Source organism: Cryptomeria japonica, chromosome 8 (assembly GCF_030272615.1).
Source record: "Cryptomeria japonica chromosome 8, Sugi_1.0, whole genome shotgun sequence".
In the NCBI taxonomy this organism is placed as follows: Eukaryota; Viridiplantae; Streptophyta; class Pinopsida; order Cupressales; family Cupressaceae; genus Cryptomeria; species Cryptomeria japonica.
Window position 1 is genome coordinate 707,515,758 of NC_081412.1, and position 14,547 is coordinate 707,530,304.

Sequence of the window (14,547 nt, forward strand, 5' to 3'; positions counted from 1 at the left end):
GTTAAAACTAGTTCATGAGTGAATCCTCTCATTGCTAGGTAGTCTAAATCTGTAACACATCTCAGATTTCTCTACACCTTATCACATCCAAAATCTATCAAAACAAGCAAGCAATTCAAAGAAGGAATTTCGGTTACATCTATCTCAAAGTGCTAGAGATCTACATACAAACACAAATCACCAACCATCAATCTTTCATTTCATCAACAACTCATCATCATCTTCAATCAACTTCAAAACCAAACTTGTAAACAAAATGGCTCAAACCCGATCCCGATCAAGGCAACGAGAAATAGAAATTGAGGAAGAAGAGGACAACCTCAATGAATTTCAAGAAGCACTTGGAGGAAATATGAATGACGAAAACCCAAGTACTCCCACTCCTGCAACAATAGAGAGGGCCCAGCATAACCCTCTCTTTAACAGACTGTTTGACGAAATACTCAGGAGTAATGCGGATGCTCACTTCTTAAAACTCGCTCAAGAAGGAGCCAAACTCCCCTCTGACTTTGATCTTTCCCAATTAAGACATGCATCAGAAATACAAAGTCGCCATGAGGAGGAAAGAGGTAGAGATCACATCAGATATAACATTCCTCGAGGTAACCCACCACCTCCTCCTCCAAATGAAATGGAGATGTTGCGGCAACAAGTCGAGAATCTCGCCCAACAACTTCATAGTGGTGTTAAGACCAATCAATTCTCACTTAACGACATCTGTCCCTATCCGTTTGATAGGAATCTTTATATGCCACCCTTTCCACGCGGGTTTGAAACACCCAAATTTGAAAAATATAGAGGAAAGGGGGATCCCCGTGATCATGTCCGAGAATTTCATTCTGCTTGTCTTGAAGTGGCTTATGAGGACACATACCTAATGCGCCTTTTTCCCCAAAGCTTGGGAGGAACAACCACATCATGGTTTTCCCAACTTCCAGGTGGCATTAGAACATTTGAGGAACTCATCCAGAAGTTCCTATCTCATTACTCTTATAACATTGAACGCGACATCACCATGGCTGATCTGTGCAATACCAAACAAAAACCAGGTGAACTATTCTCAGTATTCCTACAACGATGGCGCCAAATGTCTAGCAGACATTCTCTTCAGTTACCTGAAATAGAACTAGTGGAAATTTTCATTTCCAACTTAAACGAAGAAATGGAATTTCACCTGGATGTCAAAGACACAGACTCTTTTAACGATATGATCACCAAGGGTTTAAAATGTGAAAGGGCACTCATCAAGAAAGGACTCATCAAAATCTTTAATGAACCAAAAGATGGTCCTCGCCCGCGCTTCAATAGCGATAAACCAAACTTCTGGAACAAGAATAAAAATATCGTCAACGATGGGATTGTGGATGCTCGAACTATCCAAAATGCACAACCTGTGGTTCGATTTGCAGGACAAAATCCTCCACCTCAAAATAACACAAATGTTCTTCCTAATCAAGGTCGCATCACATCTCATGATGAACCAAGACCCTGTCCACAAAAACAAAAACGCACATACACTCCCTTAGGGGAACCCATTGAAATGGTGATGCGACAACTTATTTCTCAGAATTTGATCACTCTACCTAAGTTATCAAATTATGAGCCCCAAGTCAAACCAGCATGGTGGAAGGATGCTGAACATTGTGAGTTCCATCAAGGAAGAGGACACAAGACAAGTAATTGTCACCGATTGAAAGATCTCATTCAGGATCTTATTGACCAAGGAGAAATTGAAATTGAAGGGCATGACCCAAAAACAACCAATAATGATCATCAGATGTTCAAGAATCCACTTCCATCGCAAGATCAAAGGGGTCCTTCCACTTCCCGGCGAGGCACTGATACCACTGATTATACGCAGGCTGCGTATAACTACACTGTAAATCACCTGTATGATGCCAGTGAACAAATTGCAACTATAACCTTCAAAAATCCCACCTCAAATTGCAATGTTGTTACACGTCGTGGCAAGGTCACCATCAAGGCAGCTCCACAGGGCACCACCTCCATTCCAAAGCAATATAATCTTGTGGAACAATTAGATAAAACGCCTGCGCTCATATCCATTTTAGAACTATTGCGCCTATCGCCATCTCATAAAACAATCTTGGATCAAGCACTCCAAGAGGCGTCAGTCCCTGTAAACCTGAACACAAACCAATTTCAAGCCATGGTTGGAAATCTAAAGTCATCACCTTGTCTCACTTTTTCTGAAAGTGACAACTCTTCCTTCCAACAACCTCATAACGCTTCACTACACATTGAAGGCTTTATCAACCAACACAGGATCAAGCGAGTCTTGATAGATAATGGAGCAGGCCTAAACATTTGTACACTACAGTTGGTCACAGCATTGGGATATGCAATAGAATCAGTGGATCCTCGCAAGAAGATCACCATCAAGGCCTATGATGATGCAGAGCGTTCATCCAAAGGAGCGGTGGTGCTACCAATCCGAGTGGGCCCTGTGGTAAAACATATAATTTGTCAGGTTCTGGACCTTCCTCTGCCATATAATCTATTATTAGGAAGACCTTGGATACATGCCATGCAAGCCGTTCCATCTACCTACCATCAATGTATCAAGTTCCCACATAATGGTGCAGAGATCACAATCCTGGGTGATGCAAATCCCTTTGCATTTTGCCATAATATCAGCCATCAACCAGAAATTACTGTTCCTAATAATAGGGAAGCCATTTCCTCTACATCATATGTAAGTCCCACCTCTCTTGCCAGTTTGAACACCCCTATACCCAAGCAAGAAAAGCTTAAAATGAAAGTCGCAGAGGAAGGTCCCGGGGAATATAACTTAAGTCAACTCTTTTGTGTGGGACAAATGCCCACTTCTCCTAAAACACATGGTAAACCACAGCAGTTACTCCAGCAATGACTAATCACGCCAGCATGTGCTTGGACACCTTTTGTCCTTGGAAGGAGTCAAGAGGAAGAAACACAAGATGAGGACCTAGCGGACTGGATCTATAAAGATCCCATCACCACTGACATACCGCGAGTTACACTTCCTACAGAACAGTATGGCAAAGGCCTCCTCATTATGCAAAGAATGGGATATGATGGTCAGAGTGCTTTGGGATACTACAAACAAGGACGACATGAACCTCTGCTGCCGGAATTCAAGCCCAAAGGTAATACAGGCCTAGGCTTTGAACAAGAGATCCTTCCTAAACTCAGATTTAAAGGAAAACCCAGCAAACCATTTTGCCCACCTACTGCAAAGAGGACACCTTTCATAATCAAAGCACCATCAAGCAATATTGCCACTACCCCATCAAGGCTCACAACTCCACCGCAACCATCTACAATACCAAACATCCCACCAATCAAACCAGTAATCCCATCCACAGCAGTCATCACATCAATAAAACCATTCATAGCAGCAACTATATTGGAACCTGCAGTAGCATCTATGGCACCAGCCGTTCCAACAGAAGCCACTAAATCAATACTACCAATACTTCCAGTGACAAATTCTTTTATCCCCATCACGGTTCCTGCAGCACCGATCACCTCAAAGGTACATAAACCAGTTACGCCTGCAGTATTCAACTCCAGCGACATCCCAGTATGGTATAGCAATCGGATGCTGGAAAGTGATTCAGAGACCGACTCACATGAGTGGGAATTCGATTCAGTGCAACTTAATACTTCAGATGAGGAAGACACATCACCACCTCCACCCCGCAAAGACATACCTGTTTACGGAGAAGCACAGATAAAGACCACTTGGGTACCTGAGCTGGAAACATCTTCCACAGACCCTACGTCTCATCCTACGCCTGATTCTGACAGGGAGAGTACCATCAATGACCTTCACCACATTGTCTTAACCCTCACTGATACCTCTAATGAACTTAATCTAATCGATGAAGTAATGCCCATTATCCACCCTGAACTCATCGAATGGAACCAATCAAATCCCCCATGTCTTGACCTCTTCCAGAACGATGAGGCTATCATTGACTTTTTAGAATTAAGGGATAATCTACCAAGCGGGGATCACAAAGCTGGATTCACCATTGAACTTAATAGCGCAGCATACTTCAGGGCGGATGCCAAACACTTCAGCTGCAAAAATATAACATTAAAACATGGATCTTCCAGTGAAAACCACACTGTGGCACTGTTTGATCCAACAAAAGTAAAAAGAAAGAGCGTATCCAACGGTGAAAACCTCTCTGAGGCACTTGAGGATGAAGGGTTTGACATTCTCCCTGCTAGTACACAACAGGAACGATCAACGATTCTCATTGAGGAGACTAAAGAATACAATGTGGGGACTCCTGAAAACCCTCATATCATACATCTGGCATCTCTTCTCACTCCAGAGGAACAGCCTCAATTTATAGAGTTCTTCCAACAGCGCCAGATCAACTTTGCATGGTCATATGCAGACATGCCTAGGCTTGATCCTGATTTAGTCATGCATCATCTCACAGTAGCAAAAGGAGCCAAACCTGTCAAGTAGAAGCTTCGTAAGATGCATCCTCAGATTGCCGTGCTAGTCAAAACAGAACTCAAGAAACTCCTGGATGTTGGTTTCATTAGACCAATTGATTATGCAGAATGGATCTCCAACATTGTACCAGTTGGCAAACCAAAAGGGGGCATCCGCATTTGTACAGACTTCAGAGATCTGAATAAGGCATGTCCTAAGGATGACTTCCCTCTACCAAATATCGACATCATAGTAGATTTGACAGCAGGACATGCCATGCTTTCACTCATGGATGGCTTTTCCGGATACAATCAAATAAAGATCGCACCCAAGGACCAACATAAGACAGCCTTCACATGTCCATGGGGCACATACTGCTGGAATGTAATGCCTTTTGGTCTAAAGAATGCAGGAGCGACCTATCAAAGAGAAATGACCACCATCTTCCATGACATGATGCATACTATAATGGAAGATTATGTGGATGATTTACTAGCAAAATCACTTACTAGAGAAGGACATCTTCACATCTTAGATAAAATCTTTGATAGACTGGAACAATACCATGTTCGACTCAACCCAAAGAAATGTGTCTTCGGAGTGACCTCCGGGAAGCTTCTAGGATACATTGTCTCAAGCAAAGGTATTGAGGTCGATCCAGCAAAGGTTAAGGCAATCATGGACATGCCACCACCAAAGAATATCAGTCAGCTAAGGACACTACAAGGACAGCTTCAATCCATCCGCAGATTCATTGCACAATTGGCTGATAAGTGTCACCCATTCACACACCTGCTACACAAGAACATCCGCTTTCAGTGGGATGACAGATGCTAGCAAGCATTTCAAGCGCTTAAAGACTATCTCATAAATCCACCATTGCTGATGCCACTAGATCCAAGTAGACCATTGTTACTTTATATCTCAGCGACAAGTACAGCATTGGGTGTACTACTGGCATAACATAATGCAGAAGGAAAAGAGTGTGCTATTTACTACATCTCTCGCACACTGGTGGGCTATGAACTCAATTACACACCTATTGAGCGAGCTTGCCTAGCAGTAATCTTGGCAGCCACTAAACTGAGGCACTATCTGTTAACACACAAGGTGCAACTCATCACAAAGATTGATCCACTCAAGTACTTACTTAGCAAAGCAGCATTGACAGGCCGCTTGGCCAAATGGGTGATGATTTTAAGTGAATTTGACATCGAGTACGTGGACCGTAAAGCTATCAAAGGTCAAGCTATTGCAGATCAGTTGGCCGATGCACCTCTCATAGGTGATCATCCTCTCATTTCCAATTTTCCAGATGAAGAGATATTCATGATTACAGAAGCACAGTCATGGAAATTATACTTTGATGGTTCATACACTAGGCACGGCTCGGGGGTAGGCATTCTGTTTATCACACCTCAGGGTGATAGCATCCCGAAGTCTTACAGGCTCACATTTCCATGCACCAACAACATAGCAGAGTATGAGGCCTTGATCACAGGACTCAGGCTAGCCATACAATGGAAATTACAAGAATTGCAAGTATATGGCGATTCCCAACTAGTCATTCGACAAGCAACCGATGAATATCAGACCAAGGATGATAAACTCATGCCATATAACCAAATGGTGGACACTCTAAAGACATCATTTACTACTATCACTTTTGAGCAGATACCAAGAGATCAGAATCGAGCTGCTGACGCCATGGCTACCATCGCATCTCTACTAGATCTTCCACAGAATTCAACACGCTACGAGTTCTTGGTAGAACAGCTTTGGATCCCCGCTTATGATATCCCCGAATCTGAAATGATATGTTGCCTCGTTGGTTCTGAATCCCCATGGTACGGTGAGTTCTACACCTATCTCCGCAATCACACCCTTCCTCCCAACCAATCAAATAACCAACGTAAAACCTTCATTCGCCAAACTGCTCGATATACCATTATTGCCGAAACCCTTTACCGACGTAGTCTTGATGGTACTCTCCTTCGATGTCTGGAACAAGATGAGATAACAAAGGTTTTGGAAGAGGTACATGAAGGAATTTGCGGGACTCATTCAAGTGGTCCGTCACTAGCCAAGAAGATCATGCGAGCTGGATACTATTGGCCATCTATGGAAAAGGATTCCTACTACTTTGTTAGGAAGTGCAAAAAATGTCAAGTTCATGGCGACCTAATACATGCACCAGCTCAAGAACTGCAACCAATCACAACACCATGGCCTTTTTGTCAATGGGTTCTGGATCTTGTGGGTAAAATCCATCCATCTTCATCCAATGGCCATAAATTCATTATTACCGCCACCGAATATTTCACCAAGTGGATCGAAGTTGTTCCACTTACCCAAGTCACCGGCAAGCAGATCGCCTCATTCATCCTCAATTACATCATCTGCCAGTATGGTGTGCCCATGTCCATTGTCACAGATAACGGTCTTCCTTTCAAAAATCAGGATGTTCGTGAGCTTTGTGAGAAATTTCATATCCAACACCGCTTTTCCACTCCCTATTACCCACAAGGCAATGGTCAGGCCGAAGCATCCAATAAAAACATATTGAGGATCCTAAAGAAGACAGTCAATGATGTCAGCCGTGATTGGCATGTTCAATTGAATCCAGCGCTATGGGCATATCGAACTAGCATTCGAACCCCTACAGGTGCAACTCCTTATTCATTGGTCTATGGTGCAGAAGCTATCTTACCTATTGAGGTCGAGATACCATCCTTACGAGTTTCATTGCACAATCTCATCGATGATGAAGCATACAGAGTATCTCGTCTTCAGGACTTAGAGTTACTAGATGAGAAGCGACAAGCTGCATACAATCACCTCAAAGCCTATCAGCAGCGCATGAGTAGAAGCTACAATCACCGAGTTAGATCTCGTACATTTGAGGTAGGTGATCTTGTTCTTCGAGAAAATCCTCGCAACCAACCAAACAGAGAACATCAAGGCAAGTTTGAATCAAACTGGTTGGGCCCATATGTTGTCACTGCTGTATTCGGGTCCGGGGCATATCAGTTGGCTACATCAGACGGAGAACCGCTCGCAGATCCAATCAATAGCATGCACCTCAAACGGTTTTATACCTAAGGTATACAGAGCATCAGGCTCCCCTACATATCAGAAAATATCAAAAAAATTCAGAAAATGTCCTAAAGAAAATACAAAACCATTCAAAACAAAAAAAAGTAAAGAAAAATCATGCATCCAAACGGTGAACAACCACTCTGGTGGCACCTTGGGTAAGTACGATGGTGAAAACCTAGAAAACAGGTGCCACTCGTAAAGGCTATGGCTCCATTGTCTTTCAGACTTGTTGTGATCACATCTACTTCATACATACATCCATCCATCCGTCAACCATGGCTTTTTATTCCTCTGCAATTATGATAGTACTCCATACATCTTGCATCCCGCTTTTTCATAGTCATGTCTAAAACTGGGGGCAATGCCTTTAACCTATTGATGGAAGTGGATTCTACATTACTGGTGATTCATTGGCAAAAACATTCAAAAATGTCTCGGAAAATACAGAAACATTCAAAAATGTCTCGCAAAATACAAAAACATTCAAAAATGTCTCGCAAAATCCAAAAACATTCAAAAATGACTCACAAAATCCAAAAACATTCAAAAACTATTACACAAAATCCAAAAACATCGAAAAACCCATCGAAAATCACACAAAAACATGGCAACACCTTGTACATATTCATTCAAGCAGATGCAAAACCAACATTAACACAGTACTCACACAATGACCATTTATCAATCGACCACAATCCACATCCAACAAATCAGAAACTGTCTTTAAACAAGGATGCATCCTTCCTTACCAAAACAAAGACAAAAATGACATTTTCTTTGACAAGAAAATTATGTTAAGCTATCAAATGCTTGGTTGATTCGTGAGTAATTCATTTGTTTATCTGTATCGGGATCTTTCAGCATTGTTTTGTATCGTTTGTGCATTATTTCCGATGAAGTTCTGGGGCATGTACTAATGGTGTCTACGTGGGAAGTTCATTAAGCTACGTAATCTTATGCCAAATACAGTCATAGATCATTACGGCTTGCTGACTACAGCGTATACCTTGACCATATGAGCATGAACCATTACCAAGGATCCATATTCTTTTATTCTTTATGTATATACTATTTGTTTACAGGTACAATGCTCATTCTTTCGTTCCTCCTCATCCAATTTGGATAAAGGTTTTTATTTCTTAGTACGGTATGCACTTGTTTCAGGATATGATCAGCCTAAGATCAAGGAGGACGATCCAAGTCATGCATGAATAGAGATAATCCTTGTCTGTTCCGCAAGCAATACTCTGGTCGACTTGATCCCTTATATCAAGTCGTTTGTATTAACTTGCTATATAAAATCCATGTAAGGAATACTCAGGTCATCTTGAATCATTATGTCAAGATGCTTGTATTCTCTTCCAACATTTTAAAGCTCAATGATGAAAATAGAGCACTATGGATTGTCATCTCATCTCATCTGTATATATTGCATTTCATTGCATTCCACCCATCCATACATTCATAAATAGCTGCATATCATGCATACATAGTAATGACAATGGATACTCTATTTTCCTCTTCTTCCATAGGAATGTAATAGGTCCTCCATTTCTTCTATTTAACATTGAACCCCCCCAACCCTCCCCATCTCAACAATCAGCATCACATACCCTACATCGTGTCCCAATCAAACTAATCAAGCCACGTTCATCACCATCCATCTCTAAATAGGAGGGATTGTGTTTCCTATCCTAAGTCATCCAATAAATTAAGCCAGTTACTCTGTCTACACAGATACATCGACTCCCACACACCTAGACTATCAACAGATACTCTGATCACGTATCTTCGGGTCTCAACAGGTAATCGATTATGGCAAACCTAGACTACAACAGACATTTATCATAATGACCTAGTCTCAACGGGGCAGCTATGATTCACCACAATCATCCATCCCACATACACACTATCAATTGATCAACCAATCAAACACAATCCAACGGACAATTACATCAATTGTCTACGTCTCAATGATTATTTTGCTTCATATACCTTGACTTCATTGGGCAATTACATCAATTGTCTAAGTCACCATCAGGTCACTTTGATTCACTTACTCAGACTTTATCATGTCCAAGCGACCAACTAACATCAACTGTCACGCTTTGACTTGACCGGGGCAATTCAACCGATTGCACTAGATTGTCCAACCAATTTTGATCAATTGTATAGTATCAATCAAAACCCCACACTACATCTGTTATGTATCTCTTGCATGACCTCAGGGTACTCGTTGGCTTGTTGTTTCTTCATATTCACTCCATTTTCTCCCATTCTTTCATCATTAGTTCTAATTTCTTCTATTCTACCTCCCCTCCGCTTTTCATTCTTTTTCGAGAGATCGCCCGATTTTTCAAAAAAATTCGGCCCATCCCTCGAGGTGGCATACCACCCATTAAATTTACATTTTATGGGGCATTTCTTCACACCTATTTTTCTTTCTTTGAAACGACGCGATAAACTGCACCGTCTCAAAGAGGGGCAAATGTATTTACATAAATCTGTCCACTTAATTAAATGAATACTTAGTATTTATTTGATTATTTAACCATCAATTAATAATTAATTAAATTAATATTTAATTAATTCATCTTAACCCTATTCTCCTATTAATTAAATAAATTATTCAATTTATTTGATTTAATTCACTTAACCAAATTCAGACCATTAATTAAATAAATAAATCATATTTATTTAATTAAATCTTCTCTCACATTTAAATAAATTAATATTTATTTAAAACCCCCAAAATCCCACCTCTCACATTTAAATAAATAAATCATTTATTTAAATCACCTTTATCCTCCACCCACTTGTATTTTCCTACAAAAGCAAGTTGCACAATTATTTTAAATAAATAATTTATTTAAAACACCTTTATCCTCCACCCACTTGTATTTTCCTACAAAAGCAAGTTGCACAACTATTTTAAATAAATTATTTATTTAAAATCCTATTTATCCTCACCCACTTGAAACCTTTAATGGTTTCCCTTAAAGTATTCAAACTTGATGGCTTTAAAGTCTTCAAACTTGATGGCTTCCTTCTATAGTCTTCTTAAGACTTTAATGGTTTTCCTTAAAGTCTTCAAGCCTTTAATGGTTCCCCTCAAAGTCTTCAAGCATTTTAATGCTTTATCTTCCTTTTTCTCATTTAAATAAATTAATATTTATTTGAATATTTATCCAAATACAACTTGCACACATTTATTGAAATAAATGAATTTTTATTTTAATAAAATCCTATTTTCCCTCACCCACCAAATCCACTTGCAAAATCTAATCCCCTTCTAGATTATTCTAACTCCTTCCTAATTAGCTTAATCCATCTCCTAATTATTGTCACATTCCTAAGCAAAATGGAGTCACTTCTCAAAGCCTAAAAGTCTTGGATAACCTTTGAAAGCTTCCAACCTTCAACCACTAAATGGCTCAAAGTCTTGGATAACCTTTGAAAGCTTTCAACCTTCAACCACTTAATCCCCAAAGTCTCCAATAACCATTAATGGTTAATTCAACCCTCCCACATGGTTAAAACATTTGTTTTGACTCAACCTCTACCCAACCCAAAGGTCTCATCAGGCCATTAATGCTTTGACCATGATTATCTCTTAAACATTTGCACAAAGGTTTATCCTTGGATTAACTCTTAATCCAATGGGTAATCTTAATTTAGACTTGACCCTTACCTTCTAGATAACCATGAGGTCTTCTCAGGCCTTTAATGCCTCCAACCTCTTCTCTCAACCCAATCCTATGTTGACACTTGTCACCATTTTATTGGTGCCAATTGTGCACATGGATCCCCAACTTTCAAACCTGGCCCTTGATTAAACCATTCAATCTTAACCCTTCATTTCCCCATTTCTTCTATAAATAGAACCCTTCTCCTCAAGCAAAAGGAAGCATTTTAGAGTATTGTTGTTATACTGGCATTAGCATAGAGCTTTTTCATAGCATCACTATCTACTCTTGCATAGTATTTGCTTATCATATTCAACCATCTTGAATCTCCATATGGCATCCATGGCTAGTGCTAAAAGCTGAGAGCTACACTCATTTGGGACTTGGAGAGGAGAGAAACAAGGGAGAAGCATCAAAAGGCATCATGGAAGCATCTTAGGGAGGCTCTTCTCCTTTCTTTTATTTTGTTAAACTTCTTTCATGCTTTTTGAAATCTCTCTTGATATGTTTGGAATGGTTTTTAGTTCTTTGTTTTGTTTTTATGGTTGAAACTAACTTATTAACATTGAACTTTGTTGTTGCCTTGTCCCCATTTCCATGACATCATTTGGTGAACCTGACGTGAATTGAACACGCAACCTTCTGATGTCATGGAAATGGGGACAAGGCAACAACAAAGTTCAATGTTAATAAGTTAGTTTCAACCATAAAAACAAAACAAAGAACTAAAAACCATTCCAAACATATCAAGAGAGATTTCAAAAAGCATGAAAGAAGTTTAACAAAATAAAAGAAAGGAGAAGAGCCTCCCTAAGATGCTTCCATGATGCCTTTTGATGCTTCTCCCTTGTTCTTCTCCTCTCCAAGTCCCAAATGAGTGTAGCTCTCAGCTTTTAGCACTAGCCATGGATGCCATATGGAGATTCAAGATGGTTGAATATGATAAGCAAATGCTATGCAAGTGTAGATAGTGATGCTATGAGAAAGCTCTATGCTAATGTCAGTATAACAACAATACTCTAAAATGCTTCCTTTTGCTTGAGGAGAAGGGTTCTATTTATAGAAGAAATGGAAAAATGAAGGGTTAAGATTGAATGGTTTAATCAAGGGCCAAGTTTGAAAGTTGGGGATCCATGTGCACAATTGGCACCAATAAAATGGTGACAAGTGTCAACATAGGATTGGGTTGAGAGAAGAGGTTGGAGGCATTAAAGGCCTGAGAAGACCTCATGGTTATCTAGAAGGTAAGGGTCAAGTCTAAATTAAGATTACCCATTGGATTAAGAGTTAATCCAAGGATAAACCTTTGTGCAAATGTTTAAGAGATAATCATGGTCAAAACATTAATGGCCTGATGAGCCCTTTGGGTTGGGTAGAGGTTGAGTCAAAACAAATGTTTTAACCATGTGGGAGGGTTGAATTAACCATTAATGGTTATTGGAGACTTTGGGGATTAAGTGGTTGAAGGTTGAAAGCTTTCAAAGGTTATCCAAGACTTTGAGCCATTTAGTGGTTGAAGGTTGGAAGCTTTCAAAGGTTATCCAAGACTTTTAGGCTTTGAGAAGTGACTCCATTTTGCTTAGGAATGTGACAATAATTAGGGGATGGATTAAGCTAATTAGGAAGGGGTTAGAAGAACCTAGAAGGGGATTAGATTTTGCAAGTGGATTTGGGGGGTGAGGGAAAATAGGATTTTATTAAAATAAAAATTCATTTATTTCAATAAATGTGTGCAAGTTGTATTTGGATAAATATTCAAATAAATATTAATTTATTTAAATGAGAAAAAGGAAGATAAAGCATTAAAATGCTTGAAGACTTTGAGGGGAACCATTAAAGGCTTGAAGACTTTAAGGAAAACCATTAAAGTCTTAAGAAGACTATAGAAGGAAGCCATCAAGTTTGAAGACTTTAAAGCCATCAAGTTTGAATACTTTAAGGGAAACCATTAAAGCTTTCAAGTGGGTGAGGATAAATAGGATTTTAAATAAATAATTTATTTAAAATAGTTGTGCAACTTGCTTTTGTAGGAAAATACAAGTGGGTGGAGGATAAAGGTGTTTTAAATAAATTATTTATTTAAAATAATTGTGCAACTTGTTTTTGTAGGAAAATACAAGTGGGTGGAGGATAAAGGTGATTTAAATAAATGATTTATTTATTTAAATGTGAGAGGTGGGATTTTGGGGGTTTTAAATAAATATTAATTTATTTAAATGTGAGAGGTGGGATTTTGCGGGATTTAAATAAATATTAATTTATTTAAATGTGAGAGGTGGGATTTTGGGGGATTTAAATAAATATTAATTTATTTAAATGTGAGAGAAGATTTAATTAAACAAATATGATTTATTTATTTAATTAATGGTATGAATTTGGTTAAGTGAATTAAATCAAATAAATTGAATAATTTATTTAATTAATAGGAGAAGAGGGTTAAGATGAATTAATTAAATATTAATTTAATTAATTATTAATTGATGGTTAAATAATCAAATAAATACTAAGTATTCATTTAATTAAGTGGACAGATTTATGTGACTACAGACATAATAGTAGATAAGGCAAGGCATTTAAGACTAAGATTGAGTCCAAGATTGGACTATCTAGCATTCATGCAGAAAGATATATCTAAGGCACTTGTACAGGGATAGAGGACACTAGCACAACACATGCAGCAACTCATCGGTACAGTTCAAAGGACAGAGACAACTATCAAAGATAGTAAAAAGTTTATGGAGTATAAACTTAATTTTGGCAAATCTATTTCAAATTGTAACTACCCAGTTACAAGGTTGAAACTACAAACTCTACTGACATCTTGACAACCTTTGTCATTGATGCCAAAGGGGGAGTAGTGGTATGAGAAAATTCAATATCACAGGAATCATATGCTCAGGGGGAGCACACATTTTTGGTAACATTTTTGGACTTCACATTTTTGGATACACTTTTAAAATTTCTCATGAGTGTTGCCATCAATGCCAAAGGGGGAGATTGTTGGCATATGCACACTCCAATGAGACATTGAAGGTGATTAAAGGTTTTTTCATTGATGGAAACCTTACAATCTTATGGCACCGGAAAGGCACTACATCGGCATCAACAGAACACACTCTACACCGGCACTCAAAACATCGGCACCGACACAGAGAAAGGAAGCATACCAACACAAAGTCCGACAGGATTTTTGATATGTTATATTTTTGTTTATTATTGAAAAACTTTGTAAGCCGACTTGATATCATTGTAAAATGACTTATATATATGAAAAGTCATTGTAGGACATTTTGTAATAAGGAA